Source organism: Giraffa tippelskirchi, chromosome 6 (genome assembly GCF_054371585.1).
Source record: "Giraffa tippelskirchi isolate mGirTip1 chromosome 6, T2T-mGirTip1v1.2.pri, whole genome shotgun sequence".
Lineage (NCBI taxonomy): Eukaryota > Metazoa > Chordata > Mammalia > Artiodactyla > Giraffidae > Giraffa > Giraffa tippelskirchi.
Genome location: NC_137280.1, coordinates 21317565 through 21343310, shown reverse-complemented (window position 1 = coordinate 21343310; position 25746 = coordinate 21317565). Strand labels below are relative to the sequence as shown.

The 25746-nt window shown below is 39.6% G+C and overlaps 1 long non-coding RNA gene across 1 annotated transcript; it reads right to left on the bottom strand.

Moving 5' to 3' along the window:
• Positions 1-3374: 3374 nt before the first annotated feature.
• Positions 3375-24104, bottom strand: LOC145509112 (uncharacterized). The gene is made up of 6 exons (XR_014055861.1): positions 24046-24104; positions 15532-15628; positions 14349-14429; positions 11936-12032; positions 9363-9447; positions 3375-4907 (listed from the first exon to the last, which is right to left on the bottom strand). It is a non-coding gene; the product is annotated as an uncharacterized LOC145509112 (long non-coding RNA).
• Between the last annotated feature and the right edge of the window lie 1642 nt (positions 24105-25746).

The window sequence follows — 25746 nt, the reverse complement described above, 5'->3', positions numbered from 1 at the left end:
CACCTTGAGCCCTGCCTTCCTGTTTACCTGATGTTCTCCCTGGGTGAGCAACTGTCTCTGTGTCCAAATTTCCCCTTTTTAGAAGGACAGAGTCATATTGCACAGGGCTTCCCCCGTGGCTTAGTGGTAAAGAATCTACCTGCAATGTAGGAGACTTGGAGGAGAGGCAGATTAGATCCCTGGGTCAGGAAGATCCCCTGGAGTAGAAAATGGCGACCTGCTCCAGTATTCTTGCCTGGGAAATCCCATGGACCAAGGAGCTTGGCAGGCTGCAGTCCACGGGCTCGCAGAAGAGCAACTAAACAACAACAAAACAACAAGCTATTGCACTAGGGCCCACCCCATTGAGCCCATCTGAACTTGACTATCTGCAAAGGCCTGAGGAACCAGAACTTACAGCAGTCACTTATGTTAGGGACAAAATAGAATTGGCCACTGCAAGTGCATTGAAGAAAATGACACTTACTCTTACCTACATTGCAGAATTTTCAGCTCTTCTCAGCAGAGGACATCGGCGAATCTCCCAGCCACCGAGTCTACCCACATCATGTCTGGACTTGCTTGTTCTCCTTGATCCAATAGGGAAGAAAACCCCTTGGCAACCAGTCATATGTAAAAGCCAAATCACTTTCACGTTTGTCTCATTAAAACCCCTAGCCTGTCAGCAATTCAGAATTCATTGCTTTCAGAGCCTTGAGTTTCCAGGTGAAAACACTTGTAGTAAATACCTCTTTCTCCTTTGTTTTTCTCACTGTGCAGAGTTTGGTTTTTGACAAATCCTATTTCCAAATAAGTTTCCACTCCCAGGTACTGGGGTTTGGAATTCAGTATCTTTTAAGGGAACACAATTAAATCCATAATACTAGGTCATCTAAAAACCAAAACATTTTACATATAGAAACTGAAGGAAGAGCTACCACCACTAGGACTGGAGGAGAAAAGGGAAAGAAGGTAGAAGCCTGGAGAAGGTGCCCCCAGGAGCTAGAGGAAGAGGTGTGTGTGTGTTTGTCACTCAGTCATGTCCGACTCTTTAAGCCCCCATGGACTGTAGCCTGTCAGCTTCCTCCATCCATGGGGATTCTCCAGGCAAGAGGAGTGGGTTGCCATTTCCTTCTGCAAGAGGAAAGAGTGCTTGTACTTGTGCTCGACTGGTGGAATCCCTGAGAAGGGTGCAATAAGGCTGCTTCCGCAAATGCTGGGAGAACAGAAAATGCTGGAAAACCCACAAACTTCGGAGAAACTGCATGCTGGATTCAGCCACTGCTGCAAGAAGGCAGTGCTCCTCCCTGGGTGAAGCATCACCGGGGTGATGCTCAGGGGAACACACACTCTCAGCCCCTAGAGCCCCCCCTATTGGCAGAGTTTCTTAAGGGGACGCTGGCAAAGCAGAATTGTAGTCTGTAAAGTTCCAGCCCGAGCACCACAAAACAGAGTCCAGACAAGGTTTGTAGCTGAGAAAAAAATAAACCAATACCTAGCATAGCATTTAATACGATTGGGCCAAGATCAGCAAAGGAGCCAGGGACCAACGGAGAAAAGTGTTTGAGGTCATGATTCTGCAAATATTGACCCAAAGGTGTCACAAAATTCCTGGATTTGTGGTTACTGATGTGCAAGTTTTTGCCTTAAATTCCTTATCTATTAAATGGATATGATAATAAAAAGTAGCTCACAGGACTGTCGAGAGGACACATAAGATACACTTAGAGCAGTAGATGACAGATTGAGGGCTCAGGACTCAGTAAATACTAGCTCTTAGTTGATTACTCTCTTGTTTAATCAGATTAACTACAAATTCAAATACCAGCAAGTTTAGGGCATATACCTTCCTCTACAGGGAAGTAATGAAACTTAAGAAAAGACAGGCATTTGTGCACTACCAATAAAACATACACGAGAAATTATGGACTTAATTTCATGAACTAAAATCAAATGTCTCAACCTTCTGTTACTATTTAGTGTTCCATGGCTGATAATTGCTTCCAGAACTTTAAAGAAACTTTGAGAAAAGAGAACTTCTGCTTATGAGCAATATGACTTAAAAAGGCAAGATAGGAAACAGTTTTAAACCTGACTCTCTGCCACAAGTTGATGGTGGAATTATCTGGAATGCTAAATTGAGAATTCAAAGCCCCATCTGGGTTCAGAGGGAAAGAAGTTCAGAATCACTTAGTGATTGTTGCTGAAAGTGTGAGGTGACATTCCCGTCCCCTCGTTGATTTTACCAACCTTGAATAAAGAGCATGGCTTGCAGGGTCAAAACTAGAACTCAAGTTCTAGTTCTTTGCAAAACTGAGAACAGAGAAAATAAATGGAAAAAAAAAAAACACCTTATCATCTCTGTAGAACTCAGTAAGTGTTAGTAGCTCCTTTTCCTATATATGCTTTGACAACAATGCATGGTAGACCTAAAACCGCATTCATACCTGTCAAATTTCATAATTCTGCTCTGATTGGTTATACTACAAGTAATTAGTGTAAAGCACAGTTTTAATGAAATGGGTAATGCATTCCAAATTCATTTATGCTATAGCAGAATATCTATAATCGTGTCATTTGTCACACACACCCCCCAAATTTAAACAGAACTATTTTTCAGTGAATGAATAAAGATAAAGTTCGGCTTCTCTACACATATAATTACTTCAGCATCTAAAGATGATGCAGATTACATGAGATTTGTTTGAGTTCACCTTTTGCTGAATCAGGGAACAATTTTCTTTCTCCTTTTTACCAAAGTGAAAAGTAATGAAATGTGATTGTTTTTCGGTGCCTGAGAAACAAAAGGAATCATTTCACGGACAAAAATAAGTAGCTTCCATGGGGCAAGACTTTTGTTAGAGTAGACTCTTTTGTCTTTTGTGTGTGAGAAGGTCAGCATCCACATTTAAGTTCCACCACTACATGAATTTCATATTAGTTCTGTGAAGTATCTGCTCCAGACACTGCATTTTCTTCCCCTGGATTTTTAAAACATATTTTCTCAAAGGATTCCATCACAGAAGCTAAACTTAGTCTGTACTTGTCAAAAAAATCTAGTGAATATAAAAATAAAAATATGTGTTGGATATGTATAAATCTTGGCTCTATTTGGTCTTTCCCATTTACTTCATTGTTTAAATAGCACCATCTGGTGGTGAAATGAAATTACTGACATTATATTGTATTTTTTTTTTAATTTTTTATATTTGAATATCTGGCTCAGAAGGTAAAGAATCTGCATGCAATGCGGGAGACCCGAGTTCGATCCCTGGGTCAGAAAGATCCCTTGGAGAAGGGAATGACTACCCACTCCAGTATTCTTGTCTGGAGAATTCCATGGATAGAAGAGCCTGGTAGGCTATAGTCCAAGGGGTCACAGAGTTAGACACAAGTGACTAACACACACATAGTTGGTTAACAATTCCAGATGTACAACAAAATGATTCAGTTATACATATACATGTATCTATTCTTTTTCAAATTCTTTTCCCAATTAGGTTGTTACAGAATATTGAGCAGTGAAGAAAATGTAGATTCAGCACAGAAAAATATTCCATTTTTTTTTTTACATTAAATTTGGGTTATTCATTGTAAATTTTCATGCTTACTGATTTTCTCATTTTAACTATGCCTAGTTTTAAAGATACATACAACCTATTAAAACTTACTACAAGGTAATAGTTATAAAAAATACATACATTTAGACCATGACAAGTTTTATCCATTGTTAAATATAGTTTTGTTTAATACCCTTTAATATTGCTGAAAAGCTCTACTGGTAGAATTTTAATGATGTGATCTTTAAAAATGAATTTTAAAGCTTTTTTAAAATTCACCCTAGTGAAGGACTTTAATTCACTCATTAAAATGATCTTATTGCACTTTTCTTTGAAAGTAGTCTCGTATGTAACAAACTACAGTCACAGAAATTTTAAAAATAACTTTCCTCATAAAACACCATCAGAATTAATAAGAACCATTTGTGGAAAAACGTAATTGTCACAGTGTAATAGCGGTTTTAGGCTTCAAAAGAAGCATTGGATTTAAAATGTGATGCTTCTGCCCTCTTGTGGCTTAAAGGGCATATTTCCCTCTGGAAATAAAATTATAGCACCTCCTGAATAATGCTTTTTATGTTTAATAAGAAAACTGAGTTCGACCAAAGAAATACAATAAATAGTCCATTAACTACAATTAGAATGTCCTAGTTAATTCACTATGACCGTTAATAGCAAGTTAATGAATAACTTATTTAAATCTCGTTTGGTAAGTAAATTTAACCACTGAAAATCCTTTCTCACGTAACCATTAGCACCCTTCACCAGTTCTATGAAATATTTTTTGCAAATGCTACAGCAAACCAACGCTCTCCAATCGAAACTAGAAATTAGTAAAACTAGTTTATTTTCCTAATGATCCTAGTGGGAGATGAACTGCTTCCCTGTTATATTTTAAAAAGCAACCCTCCTTCTTTTCGCTGCAATTTTAACTTGGGATGAATTCAAGAGCCCTTGCCCGGGGCCAGGATGTGCATTCACCTCCGGGAAACCCTTTGGCCCCAGGCAATACGGGCAGAATGGAAAACAAGCGTTAGACACACGTTCCAAACGGAGCAGCCAAGCCTTTCCTCCCCATGCTGGCTCCGCTGCTAGCAATGAATGGCGCTCTTCAGAATTCTCCCTGTGAACAGAACCAATTCTCTAAGAGCCCGCTCTGTGTTTACAGCTCTCACCTGGAGCTGGGAGTGTTGTGGTGGATAAAGGCAAACAAGAAGGACGCAAAGGGACGATTCCGCCTTGGCCTTAAACCCCAGGCCGTGGAGGACAAGTGCTTATTTTCCAACTCTGGCTGAAATGGTCTCTGACTGCCCCCTCTCTACAGTCACCTCGATGCACTTCCATTTAGATAATAGGATGTCCTTATTACTGAGAAGGAAGGGAAATAAAGCAGGTAGTTATATTCTTCCTTGATGTATTCAACTCAGTAAGAAGAAAGCATAGTCAACGGCGAGACCAGGCAGCTGGTTTGGGGCACCGCTCCCCACCCCGCCTGATAACCCTGTGCATCCTGTCGCCTGGACACGCTGCTGCCTGTTTGTGGTGCTCAGTCACTCAGTCCTGCTGGACTCATGACCCCATGAACCGTAGCCCACCAGGCTCTTCTGTCCACGGAATTTTCCAGGCAAGAATACTGGGGTGGGTAGCCATTCACTTCTCCAGAGGATCTTCCTGACGCAGGGATCAAACCCCTGTCTCCCTCATTACAGGCAGAGTCTTTACCACTGTGCCACCTGGGAAGCTGCCCCCTTGCCGACCAGGACCTTTTAACACAAGGCTTTTCAACAAGAGGTTTTCTTTATGGAGTGGACATTTCTTTTCTCTCTTATTCTGAAAAAACAGCTATGATTTATCTCAATTGCCATTAACAGAAGCAAGATTGAGTACTAGGAAAGAGGGGCAGTGGGATGCAATGGGACTCAGGGCTGTTCTTAAAATATCTGCATTGCCAATTGCTATGTTTTCCTGGAAGACAGACCGGCAGGGGTGGGGGAGGGGCGGAGTTGGCCAGCTTGGAATCTTATCTGAACTTGCCCCATCTTAATCAGGCACTGATTAAGGCAGGTGCAGCAGACCTGGGTATGGCAAAAGCCCTCTTGGAGAAGGTCGCCATTAACCCCACCAAAGAGCTGCCAGAACTTACACAGGACTGGGAAACAGAATCTTGGAGAGTACAAACAGAACCTTGTGCACCAGGACCCAGGAGAAAGGAGCAGTGACCCCACAAGAGACTGACCCAGACTTGCCCGTGAGTGTCCAGGAGTCTCTGGCGAGGGCGTGGGTCAGCGGTGGCCTGCTGCAGGGTCAAGGGCACTGAGTGCAGCAGTGCATGCTTGGGACCTTTTGAAGGAGGTCGCCATTATCTTCATTACCTCCACCATAGTTTGGCCTCAGGTCAAACAACAGAGAGGGAACACAGCCCTGCCCATCAACAGAAAATTGGATTAGAGATTTACTGAGCATAGCCCTGCCCATCAGAACAAGACCCAGTTTCCCCCTCAGTCAGTCTCTCCCATCAGGAAGCTTCCATCACCCTCTTATCCTTCTCCATCAGAGGGCAGACAGACTGAAAACCACAATCACAGAAAACTAACCAAACTGATCACATGGCCCACAGCCTTGTCTAACTCAATGAAACTATGAGCCATGCCATGTTGGGCCACCCAAGATGGATGGGTCATGGTGGAGAGTTCTGACAAAACATGGTCCACTGGAGAAGGGAATGGCAAACCACTTCAGTATTCTTATCTTGAGAACCCCATAAACAGCATGAAAACGCAAAAAGATAGGACACGGAAAGATGAATTCCCCAGGTCGGTAGGTGCCCAATATGCTACAGGAGATCAGCGGAGAAATAACTCTGGAAAGAATGAAGAGATGGAGCCAAAGCAAAAACAGCACCCAGTTGTGGATGTGACTGGTAATGGAAGTTAAGTCTGATGCTGTAAAGAGCAATATTGCATAGGAACGTGGAATGTCAATTTCATGAATCAAGGCAAATTGGAAGTGGTTACACAGGAGATGGCAAGAGTGACATCAACATTTTAGCAATCAGGGAACTAAAATGGACTGGAATGGGTGAATTTAACTCAGATGACCATTATATCTACTACTGTGGGCAAGAATCCCTTAGAATAAATGGTGTAGCCATCATAGTAAAGAAAAGTCCTAAATGCAGTACTTGGGTGCAGTCTCAAAAATGACAGAATGATCTCTGTTCATTTCCAAGGCAAACCATTCATGTCACAGTAATCCAAGTCTATGCCACAACCAGTAATGCTGAAGAAGCTGCAGCTGAATGGTTCTATGAAGACCTTCTAGAACTCACACCCAAAAAAGATGTCCTTTTCATTATACGGGACTGGAATGCAAAGAAGGAAGTCAAGAGATACCTGGAGTAACAGGCAAATTTGGCCTTAGAGCAGAGAATGAAGCAGGGCAAAGGCTAACGGAGTTTTGCCAAGAGAATGCACTGGTCATAGCAAACACCCTCTTCCAACAACACAAGAGAAGACTCTACACATGGACATCACCAGATGGTCAATACCGAAATCAGATTGATTACATTCTTTGCGGCCAAAGATGGAGAAGCTCTACACAAAGAGCAAAAAGAAGACCAGGGCTGACTGTGGCTCAGATCATGAACTCCTTATTCCCAAATTGAGACTTAAATTGAAGAAAGGAGGGAAAACCATTAGACCATCCAGGTATGACCTAAATCAAATCCTTTATGATTATACAGTGGGATCCACAAACAGATTCAAGGGATTAGATCTGATAAACACAGTGCCTAAAGAACAATGTACGGAGGTTCATGACGTTGTACAAGAGGCAAAGATCAAGACCATCCCCAAGAAAAAGAAATGCCAAAAGGTTGTCTGAGGAGGCCTTACAAATAGCTGATAAAAGAAGAGAAGCTAAAGGCAAAGGAGGAAAGGAAAGATATACCCATTTGAATGCAGAGTTCCAAAGAATAGCAAGGAGAGATAAGAAAGGCTTCCTCAGTGACCAATGCAAAGAAATAGAGGAAAATAACAGAATGGGAAAGACTAGAGATCTCTTCAAGAAAATTAGAGATACCAAGGGAACATTTCATGCAAAGATGGACACAATAAAGGAAAGAAATGGTATGAACCTAACAGAATCAGAAGATATTAAGAAGAGGTGGCAAGAATACACAGAACTGCTATCCAAAAAAGATCTTCATGACCCAGATAAACATGATGGTGTGATCACTCATCTAGAGCCAGACATCCTGGAATGTGAAGTCAAGTCGGCCTTAGGAAGCATCACTACTAATAAAGTTAGTGGAGGTGATGGAATTCCAGCTGAGCTATTTTAAATCCTAAGAGATGATGCTGTGAAAGTGCTGCACTAAATAGGCCAGCAAGTTTGAAAAACTCAGCAGTGGTCACAGGACTTGAAAAGGTCAGTTTTCATTCCAACCTTAAAGAAAGGCAATGCCAAAGAATGTTCAAACTACCACACAGTTGCACTCCCCTCACACGCTAGCACAGTAATGCTCAAAATTCTCGAAGCCAGGCTTCAATAGTACATGAACCGTGAACTTCCAGATGTTCAAGCTGGTTTTAGAAAAGGCAGAGGAACCAGAGAACAAATTGCCAACATCCGTTGGATCACTGAAAAAGCAAGAGAGTTCCAAAAACCATTTACTTCTGCTTTACTGACTATGCCAAGCCTGTGACTGTGCAGATCACAATAAACTGTGGGAAATTCTTCAAGAGATGGGAATACCAGACCACCTGACCTGCCTCCTGAGAAACTTGTATGGAGGTCCAGAAGTAACATTTAGGACTGGACATGGAAAAACAGACTGGGTCCAAATTGGGAAAGGAGTACATCAAGGCTGTATATTGTCACCCTGCTTATTTAACTTATATGCAGAGTACATCATGCAAAATGATGGGCTGGATGAAGCACAAGCTGGAATCAAGATTGCCGGGAGAAATATCAATAACCTCAGATATGCAGATGATACCACCCTTATGGCAGAAAGTGAAGAAGAACTAAAGAGCCTCTTGATGAAAGAGGAGAGCGAAAAAACTTGGCTTAAAGCTCAACATTTTGAAAACTAAGATCATGGCATCCAGTCCCATCACTTCATGGCAAATAGAAGGGGAAACAATGGAAATAGTGAGAAACTTTATTTTGGGGGGCTCCAAAATCACTGCAGATGGTGACTACAGCCATGAAATTAAAAGACACTTGCTCCTTGGAAGAAAAGCTATGACCAATCTAGACAGCATATTAAAAAGCAGAGACGTTACTTTGCCACAAAGGTCCGTATAGTCAAAGCTACAGTTTTTCCAGTAGTCATGTGTGGATGTGAGAGTTGGACTATAAAGAAAACTGAGCATCAAAGAATTGATGCTTTGAAATGTGGTGTTGGAGAAAACTCTTGCGAGTCTCTTGGACTACAAGAAGATCCAACCAGTCCATCTGTAAGGAAATCAGTCCTGAATATTCATTGAAAGGACTGATGCTGAAGCTGAAACTCCAATACTTTGGCCACCTGATGCAAAGGACTGATTCATTGGGAAATACCCTGATGCTGGGAAAGATTGAAAGCAGGAGGAGAAGGGGATGACAGAGGATAAGATGGTTGGATGGCATCACTGACTCAATGGACATGAGTTTGAGTAACGTCTGGGAGTTTTTGATGGACAGGGAAGCTTGGCATGCTGCAGTCCATGGGGTCGCAAAGAGTCGGACACGGCTTAGTGACTGAACTGAACTGACTGAATCAGGCACTGGAGAAGTTCCCACATGAGTCTTGGCGCCTGCTCAGGTGAAGACACTCACTTTTCTTCACAGATGTATTCTGCTCTGTCCTACTCTTCAGCATTGGAGGTAGAACACGGTGAAGAAGCAGCTCACAATATCAATACTGTAAAAAACAAACAAACAAACAAAAGTGATAGAAACCTCAGTTAGAGTTGGGAGACCAGAAGGGGGAGCACCTCCTACAACTATGGCAGAGCCCAAGGAGAAGAAGAAAGAATCCTCTTCTTTCCTGGCAAGGACTCAGCCAGAGAAAAGCCTTGGACTCTTTTACTACATCCTTCCCTCCTTCCTTTTTCCCTTTATAACCCCAAAAGATAGTATCAGAAAATTGCTATAGCTAATCAGTGATTTTAGCAAAGTTGCAGGATACAATATCAACACACAGAAATCACTTGCATTTCTATATACTAACCATGAAAAATCAGAAAGAAAAATTAAGGAATCAATCCAATTCACCACTGCAACAAAAAGAACTAAATATCTAGGAATAAACTCACCTTAAGGAGACAAAAGAACTGTACACAGAAAATTATAAGACACTGATGAAAGAAATCAAAGGTGACATAAACAGATGGAGAAATATTCCATGTTCCTCAGTAGAAAGAATTAATATTGTGAAAATGACTATACTACCAAATGCAATCTACAGATTCAATGCAATCCCTGTCTAATTACCAATGGCATTTTTCACAGAACTAGAACAAAAAATTTCACAATTCATATGGAAACACAAAAGATTCCCAAATGGCCAAAGCAGTCTTGAGAAAGAAGAATGGAGCTGGAGGAATCAACCTTCCTGACTTCAGATTATACTACAAAGCTACAGTCATCAAGACAGTATGGTACTGGCACAAAAACAGAAATATAGACCAATGGAACAAGATAGAAAGCCCAGAAATAAACCATGCACCTATGGGTACCTTATTTTTGACAAAGGAGGCAAGAACATACAATGGGAAAAAAACTGCCTCTTCAATAAATGGTGCTGGGAAAACTGGACAGCTACATGTAAAAGAATGAAATTAGAACACTTCCTAACACCATACACAAAGATAAACTCAAAATGGATTAGAGACCTACATGTAAGACCATAAACTATAAAACTCTTAGAGGAAAACATAGGCAGAACACTTGATGACATAAATCAAAGCAAGATCCTCTATGACCCACCTCCTAGATTAACAGAAATAAAAACAAAAGTAAACAAGTGAGACCTAATTAAACTTAAAAGCTTTGGGACAGCCAAGGAAACTATAACCAAGGTGAAAAAACAAACCTCAGAATGGGAGAAAATAATAGCAAATGAAACAACTGACAAAGGATTAATTTCCAAAATATACAAGCAGCTCATACAACTCAATGCCAGAAAAACAAACAACCCAATCAAAAAGTGGGGAAAAGACCTAAACAGATATTTCTCCAAAGAATACATACAGATGGCTAACAAACACATGAAAAGATGCTCAACATCGCTCATTATTAGAGAAATGCTAATCAAAACCACAATGAGATATCACCTCACACCTGTCAGAATGGCCATCCTCAAAAATGCTTGAGAAGGTGTGGAGAAAAGGGAAAACTATTGCACTGTTGGTGGGAATGTAAATTGATACAGTCACTATGGAAGACGTTATGGGGTCCCTTAAAAAACTAGGAATAAAACCACCACATGACCCAGCATTCCCACTCCTAGGCATATACTCGGAGGAAACCAAAATTGAAAAAGACACATGTATCCCATTGTTCATTGTAGCATTGTTTACAATAGCTAGAACATTGAAGCCACCTAGATGTCCATCGACAGATGATTGGGTAAAGAAGTTGTGGTACATATACATAATGGAATATTACTTGGCCATAAAAAGGAGCACATTTGAGTCAGTTCTGATGAGGTGGATGAACCTAGAACCTATTATACAGAGTGACATGAATCAGAAAGGGAAAGATAAATATTGTACTAATGCACATATATGGAATCTAGAAAAATGGTACTGAAGAATTTATTTACAGGGCAACAGTGGAGAAACAGACATAGAGAATAGACTTATGGACATGGGGAGAGGAGAGGGTGAAATGTGTAGAAAGAGTAAGATGGAAACTTACATTACCATATGTAAAATAGATAGCCAACGGGAATTTGCTGTATGGCTCAGGAAACTCAGAGGCTCTGTATCAACCTAGAGGGGTGGGATGGGGAGGGAGGTGGGAGGGAGGTTCAAAAGGGAGGAGATATATGTATACCTATGGCTGATTCATGGTGAGGATTGATGGAAAACAACAAAATTCTGTAAAGCAATTGTCCTTCAATAAAAAAGCAGATTATATATTAAAAAAAGTGTTCTTCACTTGTTGTGTGGGGACTTACACATGGCTCACCATGGCTATACACCTGAAATTACAATTCTCTGCTAACCTTGCAAAAACTCATCTTTGCTGGAGAAATATCTGACAGTCTATTTGCTTCAGGTCAACAATACATTCCTGGTCCATGCAGGTCCCTGCCACCTGCCCTGACTGTAGTGAGCCCTAGGTTTCCCAGAACTGGCAGGAGCACTTTTGCACAGATGTCCCCAGAAGGAATTCTCACAGACCTCCAGCTAGAAGAAGCAGGACCCAAACACCGTGTTCTGACTGTCTTCCTGTTGTCACTGTTGTCCTTTCCTTACACAGGCAAGTTTGTTGTTACTTCTGTGTGGAGAAAGACAGTTGTAGTGAAAGAAAAGCATACAGGGAATTTCTACGATCCTGGTAAAAATCTACTTTGTAAAGTTGGATGAGGGTACATAAGTTTTTATTTTCTCATTTCACTTCAAACACACATGTGCATTTTGCACCTTTTCTGTTATGCCTGTGACATAACTAAAGAATTTTAAAAGTCATGTAGTAAAAAAACATTGGTTGGGACTTCTCAGGTGGTCCAGTGGTTAAGACTTCTCCTTTCAATGCAAAGGGTGTGGGTTCAATTCCTGGTTGGGGAATTAAGATCCTACATCTTACAGCCAAAAAATCCGACAAAAAACAAGAAATATTGCAGCAAATTCAAGAAAGACTTTAAAAATGGTCCACGTAAAAAAAAAAAAATCTTAAAAAAATTAAAAAACATTAGTACCATGTTAGCATGTTTCATGAAAGAAATCAGATGTGAAAAGGTGCATACTTCAATTTTTACATAAAATTTTACAACTGGCAAAAACAGGGCAGTGGTTACACTTGAGGAAGTAGTACCTGGAAGGAAACACAGAGTGGATGCACTTAGGAGATACTAGTAATATTCTGTTTCTTGATCTGGATGCCAATTAAATGGGAATGTTCACTTCATGGCAATTGACTAAGTTGCCTTCTGTATCTCCAAGTCCATGGAAAGAATTAATTGCCCCTAAAGTGGAACAAACTTATTCTCTTTCTTGCATTGACGCCACCAAGTTTTTTTCCCAAGGAAACAGGGTTTTATTCCTCATTGGCTCATCCATATTTCTGGAAATGCAGTTTAGCAAAACTAAAATATGGCACTTTTTTTCCCCCAGCTAGTGATATAGGCAACTACAAATAAATATTTGCATTTTTTAAAATTTCTCTTTTCTGCCTCTCCTCAGGCAAAATATTTAAAACAACTTTTAACAACTCTTTATGTACACTTTCATTGCCACTGTCAGTGACATCCAAGAAACATTTCTGCGATGGTCAGTTCAGTTGCTCAGTCATGTCCGACTCTTTGTGACCCCATGAACTGTAGCTCACCAGGCCTCCCTGTCCATCACCAACTCCCAGAGTTCACCCAAACTCATGTCCATTGAGTCGGTGATGCCATCCAACCATCTCATCCTCTGTCATCCCCTTCTCCTCCTGCCCTCAGTCCTTTCCAGCATCAAGGTCTTTTCCAATGAGTCAGCTCTTCACATCAGTTCACCAAAGTATTGGAGTTTCAGCTTCAACATCAGTCTTTCCAATGAATACCCAGGACTGATCTCCTTTAGGATGGACTGGTTGGATCTTCTTGCAGTCCAAGGGACTCTCAAGAGTCTTCTCCAACACCACATTTCAAAAGCATCAATTCTTCAGCGCTCAGCTTTCTTTATAGTCCAACTCTCACATCCATACATGACCACTGGAAAAACCACAGCCTTGACTAGACGGACCTTTGTTGTCAAAGTAATGTCTTTCTTTTTAATATGCTGTCTAGGCTTTATGTACACTTCCATGCCACTGGCAGTGATGTCCAAGAAACCTTTCTGCGATGGTAGAAATGTTCTATACTCTAAATACTAGTCAGTGTGGCGAAAGGCTCTTGAAATATGATGGAAGAACTGAAATTATAATTTAAATTTAATTAATTTAAATTTGATTAACCACATGTGGCTAGAGGTACTGTATCATGCAGTGCTCTTCAGGAGTGCAGGTACCTTTGCTCCCTAAGATCTTGACAACATTCTCTTTGATAACCTCTACAGCTCTATGTTTCACCCTTTACGCTTCTGTCACCATGATTTACTTAAGGTACTGTACATGGAAGGACTGATGCTGAAGCTGAAGCCCCAACACTTTGGCCACCTGATGCAAAGAGCTGACTCATTGGAAAAGACCCTGATGTTGGAAAAATTAAGGGCAAGGGAAGAAGGGGACTACAGAGGATGAGATGGTTGGATGGCATCACTGACTCAATGGACATGAGTTTTAGCAAACTAAGGTAGATAGTGATGGACAGAGAAGCCTGGCACGCTGCAGTTCATGGGGTTGCAAAGAGCCAGACGTGGTTTAGCGACTGAACATCAGCAACAATTTACACTCTGTTACTCCATCATTTCCTTCATCCTCTCCCTTCTGCCTAGAAGGTGGTTTTTTATTCTTCCACATATTCTATCATTTCCCTTTTCCATCTCTCTTTATGTTTTGATATTCTGATTCACTAGGAACCTCCCCCGACCTCCTCATTCTTGGTTAGTCGCCATCCTCACTTTATGTTTCTTTTCCAAAACACTTTGTGCCTCTTTCCATCACAAAACTTACCTGAAATACAATGATCTTTTATAAGTTTGTCTCTCCCACTGTCTTATAAATTCCTTGCAGGTCATATATACCTCTGTATTTCTGAGAATCAAGACAAATAGGATCATTGAATGAATGAATGAATAAGGAAGCAACAGTCTATCCAAGAGTCTGTGGCACAGACATCTGGTATATGGAGTAAATTTGTGGGAAGAAGGAAATGTACCTTGAGGAAACCCCCTGAAAGAACAAAAATGGTCCACAAATGGCTAATTTTATTGCAACACTCTTCATAATAAAAAATAATTAAAGCAACTTAAAATACCTACACTGGCAATATGGTTTAATACACTATGCTCTACCCACTAGATGGAATATTATGCTGCTCTTAAAAACTGTAATTATTAAGACTAGGCAGTATAGGGAAAATGTTCATGATCTGCTTAAATGAAAAAAAAAGTCTATAAAATTCCTTCTACACCAATAATTAGAATCATATAACATTATGATTGCCTCTGGGCACAAATCAGCATCGAATATATAAAAATGAAAACCTTTTTATTGTAAATTGGAAGTTTGTGTGCTTGCTTTGCTTTTAAAAAAAATAATGTTTTAACATTGCTTTGTACTAGTTTTGTTTTTTTTTAAAGGTGATCGAAAATTCATGACGGTTTCCCTGAAGTAATTCATCCAGCAATGAGCTTTAAGCATGGATGTTTGAGAAACAGCAGTTGTCAGGCGTGTGTCTGTGAGGAGTGGAGCAAAGATGTAGGTGATCAGGACCTTCGGGGGGCAGCAGGCTCATTGTCCACTTGTCTGTAGGCTATGCTCCTGAGAACTCCCATGTGTAAAAACTGAAGCTTGGTGTGGAGGAACCAGGGCCAAGATGAACTTAAACATTCTTCATGTGTACTGAAATAAGACCCTGAGACTAGCACAATACAACAGAAGCTTATCAATATCAATTTTCATAAATATTGTATACGGAAGCCTGGTGTGCTGCAGTCCATGGGGTTGCAAAGAGTCGGACACAACTGAGCAACTGAACAACAACGTTACAATTAATTTCCATTCACTACATCTTACTAGCTTTTCAACATGTTGTCTTTTGTCAGAGATAAGATGCATAAGAAGAGAATAGAGACCTTTTTTGTTACTCACACTTGGTCCATTAAGCAAATTCCTGCTGCCTCTCTGGTCTTACCTTTGGGAATGAGGCAGCAACGTGACTATCTCCTCAGGACCGCGAGAGAGCAGATAGTGAGCCATCTTGTTTCCTGCCCGGAGTGAGTCCACATCAGCTGAAGAGACCAGAGATCAACCGTCAGATGTTGCTGCTGAGGAGACATTAGCAGTTACCTGGAATCAGCCAGGAATCAGCCAGGAATCAACCAGGAATCAACCACTTCTCCCCAAAGGCTTTTTCTGTGCCAGGATCACATGTTTCACTGAACTTTCATGTCTAAAACTAGTTTGATTCCTTTTATTTATTTGAGAATGGTATTTAGAATTCATCATATAGATGATAGATGGATTAATTATTAGTAAGGTTTCATTGTTTCTAGGCATTCTCAGTGAACAAAGGAGCTTGGATCTATCTGTCTGTCTGTCTGTTTATCTGTCTCTCATGCCTACATACACATCTGCATTTATCTCCTTATTTATCTATCCATGTGAACACACATACATACACACAAATGCATAAAACAAGAACAAAACAAAAACATGCATTCATATTGATACTTGTGAATGTAATCAAATGCCTTGGGTTCATTCTAGCTTTTCCACTCCAATTTCTTGCATCATTTGTAACTTCTTTGTCTAATAGTAAAAAGAAAAAAGAAAAAACCCAGCTCTCAATATCTACCATATACTTATCTTCTAAATCTAGCATAAACATAAAGTATTTTCAGGATTGGTAACCTATAGTTCTGTGAGAAACAAACTTCCTATCTAGAATACAATATTTGTGTATGGGTTCTTTCAGTCTTTTGTCTTACATTATTCAATCAAAATATGATTTTCCATTCTGTGTAGTAATGTTATTACTTTTAGTGCAACTAAGTTCATTAAGTATAGGTTGTATTTACTGTGGTTTCCGTATACATTGTCGTTAATTTATAAAGATTTTTAAGAAGTAAAATTTGCTATTTGTGGTGGACAGTTCTACAGGATTTGACATATGCACAGAATTGTATACCTACCATAATATCACAGTATGAAATAGTTCCATTTCCTTAAAAATTCCCACATTCTTCCTTTGTAGTAAACCAAATTCTTCACTTTCTATCCCTATTAACCACTGGCTTGATTTTCTTCCTAACAGTTCTGCTTTTCTTTTTTTAAGAATGGCATATATATTGGCAATAAACAACAACAACAATTTGCTAAGTCATATCTGACTCTTTTTGTGACCCCATGGATTGTAGCCCACCAGGCTCCTCTGTCCATGAGATTTCCCAGACAAGAATACTGAAGTGGGTTGGCATTTCTTCATTCAGGGTATCTTCCCAACCCAGAGATCGAACCCATGTCTCCTACATTTACAGACAGATTCTTTATACTACTTGACCACCAGAGAAGCTCATTGGCAATAAATGGTATCATATTCTATGCAGCCTCTTGAGTCTGGTTTCTTATGCTTGGCAAAATGCACTTAGGATTTGTCTATTTTTGTTTTTTAATGGATGTGCCAGTTTGTTTATGCATTCACCAACTGAACAACATCCATGGTGTTTCTAAATTTTGGTGAGTGCAAATTATCTTCTATAAACATTTGCATACAGATTTTTGTGTGAGATTTTCACTTTTCACTTTAGTAACATGCTATACTGTATTCCACAATGTAGCTATATTCCTAGTAGCAATATTTTGCCCTTTTTTTGTCTTCTGTACTCCTACTAGCACTGTAATGACTTCTAGTCACTTAGCATCCTTGGTGGTGTTTGATATTTAATTTTTTTAGCCATTCTAATAGACGTGCAGTGGTATCATTATGTGGTTTTACTTCCCAAATGACTAACGATGTTGGGTATCTTTTCATATGCCAGTTTGCCCTCTATATTTTCTTTGATGGAGAGTCTGTTCAGATCTTTCCACTAAGATTTTTTTTTTTCCTAGTAAGTTTTAATTTGACTGTTCGTTTTGTTATCACTGAGTTTTAGGAGGTTTTAATATATCTTGAATAGAAGTTTTTTTTTTTCAGAAGTATAATTTGCAAATACTTTCTTTCAGTCTATAGCTTGCCTTTTCATTTTCTCAATAGTGAGTTCTGTAGAACAAACATTTTTAAATTTCATAACGTCCAATTTATGTTTTCTTCAATAAATCATGCTTATATCAAAAATCTCTGCCTAATACTAATAATGATTTTCTCCTTCATTTTGTTCTAGAAGATTTATAGTTTTATGTTTTATACTTAGAGCTATAATCCGTTTTGAGTTTATTTTTGTGTATGTTGCAAGATACGGATACCAAGTCATTAATTTGCACATGAATATCCAACTGTTCACCACCATTTGTTGAACAGACTGTCCTTTCTCCATTGATTGCCTTTCCGCCATAGTTACAAATCAATTGATAATATTTGTGTATGTCTATTTCTTGGTCTTCTATTCTGCTTCATTGATTAATGCATCATTAATTTCACCAATGTCATCCTGTCTTGATTATGGTAGCTTTATAGTAATGTTCAACTTTATTAGTCACTAGGGAAATGTGAAGTGAAACTATAATGAGCTACCACTGTCCACTCACCAGAACTAAAACTGACAAAACTAAACACTAAATGTGGGCAATCATGTAGAAAAACCAGTCACTTAAACATTATTGTCGACTGTGTAAAATGTACAGCCACTTTGTAACATGATCTGGCCAACTCTTATAAAACTGAACACTGGAATTATCCCAGTAATTCCAGATCTAGATATTTATTTTATAGAAATAAAAACGTATGTCCACAAAAAGACTTACACAAGAATATTATTGTACCCATCCCCCCATAATAACCCAAGCTTGCAAAAAAGCAATTGAGGCTTCAGGGAACAGGGTGAGGGTAACCAAGGTGTCAGACTACAGTGGGAAAAATGTAGAAACTTCAGAGGACAGTGATCAGAAGGTGACAACAAAAGTAACAGATTCCAAAACAAAGGCCAGAAATGGAGTTTTGGTAAATCATTCGGACAGTAATTTGATGTAGAGGATTTATGTGGCAAAAACAGAACTATGTTCAGCAACACAGAACTGAACATTATTTTTCATACAAAATTAAAAGCACATTGTATTTCCTTCCTGACTGCTTTCCTGACTACTTCCTGACTACTTACTTGAAAAGAGACAAGCTTCATCTAAATTATTTAATCTGATTGATGATTGTCATTTATAAATTTATTGCTACTTCTGTGTCAGGTATTCCTTTGGAAAAGGTGTGTGGATTCATTACATATTCTAATGTATTGTCTATAGATTATAAGATAAAGTCAAGCATGCATCTGCTGATACTTTTTAAGTTGACCTGTCTTTATACTTAGAAATGTCTCTTAATAGCAGTCTTCCCTGGTGGCTTAGATGGTAAAGAATATGCCTGTAATGCAGGAGACCTGTGTTCGATCCACGGTCGGGAAGATTCCCTGGAGAAGGAAACAGCACCCACTCCAGTATTCTTGCCCGGTGAATTCCATGGACTGAGGAGCCTGGCAGGCTATATAGTCCACGGGGTCGCAAAGAGTCAGACATGACTGAGTGACTATCACTCAGAAACAGTCCAAGGTTTTTCAATAGGCAAATTCTAGATAAACAAACCATGTAAAATGGAATTGTGCTTGTGCTCAATTGCATCTGACTCTTTGCAACCCTGTGGACTATAGCCTGACAGGTTCCTCTGTCCATGGAGTTTTCCAGGTAATAATACTAGAGTGGGTTGTCATTTCCTCCTCCAGGAGATCTTCCCTACCAAGGGACCAAACCCATATCTCCTGTATCTTCTGAATTGGCAGGCAAATTCTTTACAACTGTGCCACCTGGGAAGCCCTGCATAATGGAATTTGTTGTTGTTCAGTCACTCAGCTGTGCCCCACTCTCTGTGACCCCCATGGACTGCAGCATGCCAAGTTTCCCTGTCCTTCACCACCTCCTGGAATTTGTTCAAACTCAGGTCCATTGAGTCGGTGATGCCATCCAACCATCTTGCCCTCTGTCATCCCCTTCTCCTGCCTTCAATCCTTCCCAGCATCGAGTCTTTTCTAATGAGCCGGCTCTTCCCATCAGGTGGCCAAAGTATTAGAGCTTCAGCTTCAGCATCAGTCCTTCCAATGAATATTCAGGGTTGATTTCCTTTAGGATTGACTGATTTGATCTCTTTGCAGTCCAAGGGACTCTCAAGAGTCTTCTCCAACACCACAGTTCGAAAGTATCAATTCTTCATCACTCATCCTTATTTATAGTCCAACTCTCACATTTGTACATGACTACTGGAAAAACCATAGCTTTTACTATACAGACCTTTGTCAGTAAAATAATGTCTCTGCTTTTTAATATACTATCTATGTTTGTCATAGCTTTTCTTCCAAGGAACACTCAAAAATAAAAGCAACAATCTACTCCTGTTACACATTGAATGAAACAAGACTTATCCAAGACTACATATTGTAGGATTCCATTTATATGGGTTCTGGAACAAGCAATATTAACTTATGGTGCCTAAAAAAAAGATCACAGCAGTGATTGTCTGGTTAGGTAGGATGGTATAGAGGTTGACTGGGAGGAGATTTAAAGGCAATTTCTGCGGGGATGATAATGTTCTGCATCTGGATCAGGGTTTGAGCTGCACAGGTGTGTGTTCTTGACAATACTCACTGCATGATGCACTTGGAATTTTACTTGGAAAGGAAAAAAAATCAATACTTACTGTTCCCTTAGAAAGGTGTCTGGAAGCAGATAGTTCCAGGGTTCTGTGTATCAATGATATTATGAAAGATCCATGTCTTTTCTTTCCTTCTATTTTGCTGCCTTCCACAGTTGGCTTTTTGTTTTCATTCTCATGGCCTTATGATCAACGTGGCAGTCCTAATGGTGTGTTGAATGGCACCTTAATCAAGTCTGTGAGCTACAGAGTCAAATAGGAGTTGAATTTTGGTCTTTCTACGTATTGATTCTGTGGTCTTAGATATACTTCTTAACTTTGCAAAGTCTAAGCTTCCTATCTCTAATGTGCAGCTAATCATATCTGCTCCATAGAGTTGCTGTGAAGCTTAAATGAGACAACCACGTGAAATGCTTCCTAAAGAACAGTGTTTTTTTTTTTTTTTGGTAGAAATATGCACAGATGAGATCAAACTATAGTATCCTTACGAGGATTTTTAAGAGTTCATGTTGCTTTCAGTTTTGCTTAGCTGGCACTCAGATTTGTAGAAAACTAATACTACAATGTATAAATAGTACAGTTGACCATTGAACAATGTGGGGGTTAGAGGTACAGTCAAAAACTTCTGACCACCCAATAACTTAAATACTAATAGCCAGCTATTAACTCGAAGCCTTACTGATGACATAAAAAGTCAATTAACACATATTTTGCATGGCATATGTGTTATATACTATATATATATTTACAATAAAGAGACCTAGAGAAAAGAAAATGTATCAAGAAAATCATAAGAGAAAATACACTTACAGTTCTGTACTGTATCAATACGATAAATTTATATCATTTGTTTACAATATGAATTGACTGTCAGTACTTACATCAGTATTATCTCACATGATACACTAGATGTTATACATATTACTAACATTAGACATCAAAAACAAAGATATGTGAAAAAGAAATTTGTATTTATTCAAAGGTATAAGGATTCATGCACTGATAATGAAGCAACAGTAATATGATTGCTTTATGTTAGTCTAGTGCATTGCTTCATGGTAAACTAGCCTATACCCTGGTGAACGAATCATTATAAAATTTTGGGGGCGTACAATATCATAGTCATAATACAGTATGGGAAACATTGGTAATTGTTTTTTAAAAGCCACTTACTTGTGATGCTAGGCTGATACGGAATTTCTTAAATTATGAGAGAGACAGGCATACTGTATGGCAGGGGTCCCCAAATTTCCATGATCTAATTGTTGATGATCTGAGGTAGAACTTATGTAATAATAATAGAAATAAAGTGCACAATAAATGTAAAGATCTTGAATCATCCCGAAACCATCCCTTCCACTCCAGTCTGTGGAAAAATCATCATCTACAAAACCAATCCCTGGTGCCAAAAAAAAGTTAGGGACCACTGCTGTTTAGTAAGGTGATTCACTGAAAGCAAAAGTTATGAAATAGTAGGTAAACTAGCACCTTATTAATTTTGTATTAAATCTCTCTCATTTTAAGCCTATATGAGGACAAACTATCCTATACAAGTCTTGCACATGATGTCCTACACAATGAATATTTAGGTTATGATGATAATTACCCAGAAATCTCTCATACAGTTCTTGCTGTACAGTCACTAGATTTTCAAACAATGCCTCTCACACACATACACAGTAGATGTGTTTATTATATGTTTATTAATATTATCTGTATGGTATGATGATTGTTTACTATTAAGTGCAAGCAGATCATCATAAAGATCTTCATCCTTATCATCCTCACATTGAGTAGTTGGAGGAGGAGAAAGAGGAGAGATTAGTCTTGCTGAGTCAGGGGTCACAGAGGCAGGAGAGGAGGAGGTGGAAGGGGAGACAGGAGAGGCAGGCACACTTCCTGTAACTTCACGGAAATCCATCATAATCTCTGTCTGACTCTATTGCTTTTTTATTTCTTTTCAGATGCTTCTACACACTACTAATCTTTCTTCCACCATTTGCTTTAGTTTCAGTGTCCCTGTCATAGAAGGGTCCATGTTGTAAAAGAAGTCTAAAACAGTCTTGAACAGTTGGAACTCTTCTGCCAGACGGTATAATATCTATTTGTTCTCTGGCACTGCTTCTGTCCTTTTCCTCATTGCCTGCACTGGTTTGGAAGCACTCATCTCTATTAGATCATCTTCTATTAATTTCTGGTGTGATGTCTATTCACTCCTGAATTTCTCTGTGATTTCTTATCTAAAACCCTTCACCCCCTACATTTTTTGGTCATATTCAGTCTCTTTCTTGATTTTCTTGATTGCCCCTGTTATAAATTCTTTGAAGCCATACACAACATCTGGACACAGCAAGAATTTACTGTTTGGGGCTTGTTGCTGTTCACAGCTTTTTCCATAACAATGATGACACTTCCGATGGTGCGATCCTTCCAGACCTTCATGATGTTCTATTGGGGTTCTCTTCCATAGTGTTGTTGATGATCCTTTCCATACAGTACCATGTGGAATGAGCCTCAAAGGTCCTGTGACTCCCTAATCTAGAGGCTGCATTAGAGACATTGTGTTTGAGGATGAGCAGACCACTTTGACATCTTCAGTGTTGAGTTCATAAAGTTCTGGATGACCAGGGGCATTGTCCAAGGACAACAGATGGAAAGGATCATGGATAGAAACAATCCAGAAAAAAGGGTTCTTATTGTCCAGCACTTCTTGTTGTTCAACCAAAAGACTGGCAGCTGACAGTGTTTGTCTTTTCATTCAGGGGTCACACATAAGCAGCTTTGGAGATCAGGGCAGTTGCAGAGCTGATCATAAACTGGACTGTATTTGTACAAAACAGTAGCATTAGACTCTCCCTTCCTGCCTTAAAACCTGGTTCTCATTTGTCTTCCGTACTAACAGATATCCTTTGTGGCACTTTATTTTTCCAGAACAGGATGTCTTTGTCTGGATTAAAAACCTGTCTAGGAAGACATCCTTTCTCCCCAGAGATTCTCTTAATGACATCTGGGAACTCATCCTGCATAAGTTAGCCGTCTTCCCATTTGGTCCGGAGTGATGAACGAGGGTAAAGTTGCCCTAGAGTGAAAATCACTCTATCAAACACACTCAAGATGTAACTTCATTCCAGTTTAGCTCAAGATTGTACCCTCTACTCTAAATATCTACTTTTAGATTGGTAGAGCTTCATTCCCTGAGACTTAACATCATTATTCACAAAGTCTGCTTTTATAAAGCAATTCATTTTTTAAGGTGGAATGGAAGGTCAGGGGATAGAAAAATAGAGTGAAAAGCAAAATCATTATAAGTAAACAGCTTAAGTAGGTGCTTCCCCTCACTTACTCAAGGACGAATGTACATCATGATGTCTCCTTGGCTCCATCAGGCCCTGTACAGAATCCAGAAAGGCCCCAGAGACTCGCTGGCTGGCTTACACAGTAAGTTGCATTCTTATTTTAGAACTCTGATTCTTTCTCATGTCTCAGCTCAAGGGCTCAGAGATCAAAGAGGAAACCTCCCTCGCTGGATCCCAGCTCTACACGGGTTCAACCCAGCTAAGTTGCTTTTCAATTCCAGGCTGCTCCCATTGTCGCACAACTGCAAATCCTCCCCAGGGGCCAAGCGAGGGGCGAGCTGACCTCAGCTACCCCGTGAGTTAGTCTCCAAAGCGGGCGGGCTGAGGTCACCCTTCACCCTGGCTTCCCGCACAATCAGTCAGCGGTCTCCCAGCGAGTGCAGGGAACGGCTATAGTTAGATTTTTCATTTAAAATTTGGCACTGCCTGCAGTCATTCGCTTTCCTTCCCATGCCGGTTGCCATTATATTAAAAAGAGTAAATTTGCTGCTGCATTACTTACTGCCCAGAAAATCCAGCTGAAACCTGCTCCTGCCAAATCCGCAGTTTCAATGCAAAGCCAAAGACTTTAAATAGCTCCTGCTAGTGAGGATTTTCTGCTCTCTAAAAAAAAAAGAAAAATTTTTATTTTGATAAAGCCTCAGTTTGAAGGATTGGACATGGACCATTAGAAACAGAAAATGGTTGTCCCTCTCTCTCAATTTCTGACCGCCCCATTTGCCTAATTCTTAAAGGCAAATTCTCCTCAGAGTGGTGGTACTTGGTGGTTTTGATCAGAGTGAGGGGATTTTTCTATACTTACATTTTGCCAGAAGTCTCTCAAGTCTTCCTTTAGAGGCCCGTCTTCCACACTTAAAACATTTATGCTTACAGGCTCACAAGTATACAAAGCTATTAAAAAAAAAAAAAAATACAGTGGAAAGAGAAGTGAAAAAAATGGAAGTTCTCAGAAGGTCCCCAGATTGGGTAATGGCCTCCCTCTCCTGAGATTTTATGTGATTCCCTTTACTTATTTCATAGTGCTGCAAACAAGAAAGCAGGAAAATAAAGAAGTGAGTTTTTTTCCTTTCCTATTCATTTTTCTAGCTCCAAATTATCTTGGACCTAAACCATTTCAGAAGTTTGAATAGATGTTGAATGGTGATGCAGGGAAAATAAGAAACTGATAGCAGAAAGCATTATTTTAATAAATGTGTAATTGTGTAGAAGTAAGTTTGACGGTTTGCAGTTAGTAGGGTATATGCCCTTTTTCTTAAAATATCTTCAGAGATCAAGTCTGACAGTTTGATTGTCTAACTTGCTCACAATTTGGAACTTTTGGGAATCACACCTTACCTCTCTTCTATTGGTATGATGTGCTGGGGGGAGGATCTTGAGACCTATAAGAGTAAGAATATAAAGATGTTTCCACCCACTGTGGCATCTACAGGGAATTCTGTTAAAATGTTTTGAGAAGTTCTAACCTTTCTGAGGTTCCTTTCATCTAGAAATTTTAGTTTATCTTCTTAAGACCACATAGGCCAGATTGAATTCCTTTTCACAAGACACTATTTAAAGACTCTATTTTTCCCTCCCTTGGAATATTGTAGCATCTTGGATAAACACCCTACCACTCAGTCAGTCACATATAATACCATGGTTTGCGCACCCCTTTTTACTGGGGTCTAACTTCCCAGGTGGCTCAGATGATGAAGCGTCTGTCTACAATACGGGAGACCCAGGTGCGATCCCTGGGTCAGGAAGATCCCCTGGAGAAGGAAATGGCAACCCACTCCAGTATGGAGTATATGTATGGAGAAGAGAAAGGCTACCCACTCCAGTATTCTGGCCTGGAGAATTCTATGGAGTGTATAGCCTTTGGGGTCGCAAAGAGTAGGACACGACTGAGTGACTTTCACTTTTTGTTTTCACAAAAAACTGACACATATACATGTAACTGAATACATATAACATACACACATATGCATATAACTGAATCACTTTGCTGTACACCTGAAACTAACATGGGATTGTAAATCAGCTATATTTCAAATTAAAACATTTAAAAATTAGAAAAAAGAAGATAGATGTTAAAGTAAGAGATCATGAGGAGAGCTGGCATTTGTGAAGCAAGATAATCAGAAGTAAAGAGAGCTCACATAGGACTTCCCTGGTGGTTCAATAGTTAAGACTCCATGCTTCCAGTGCAGAAGGTGCAAATTTG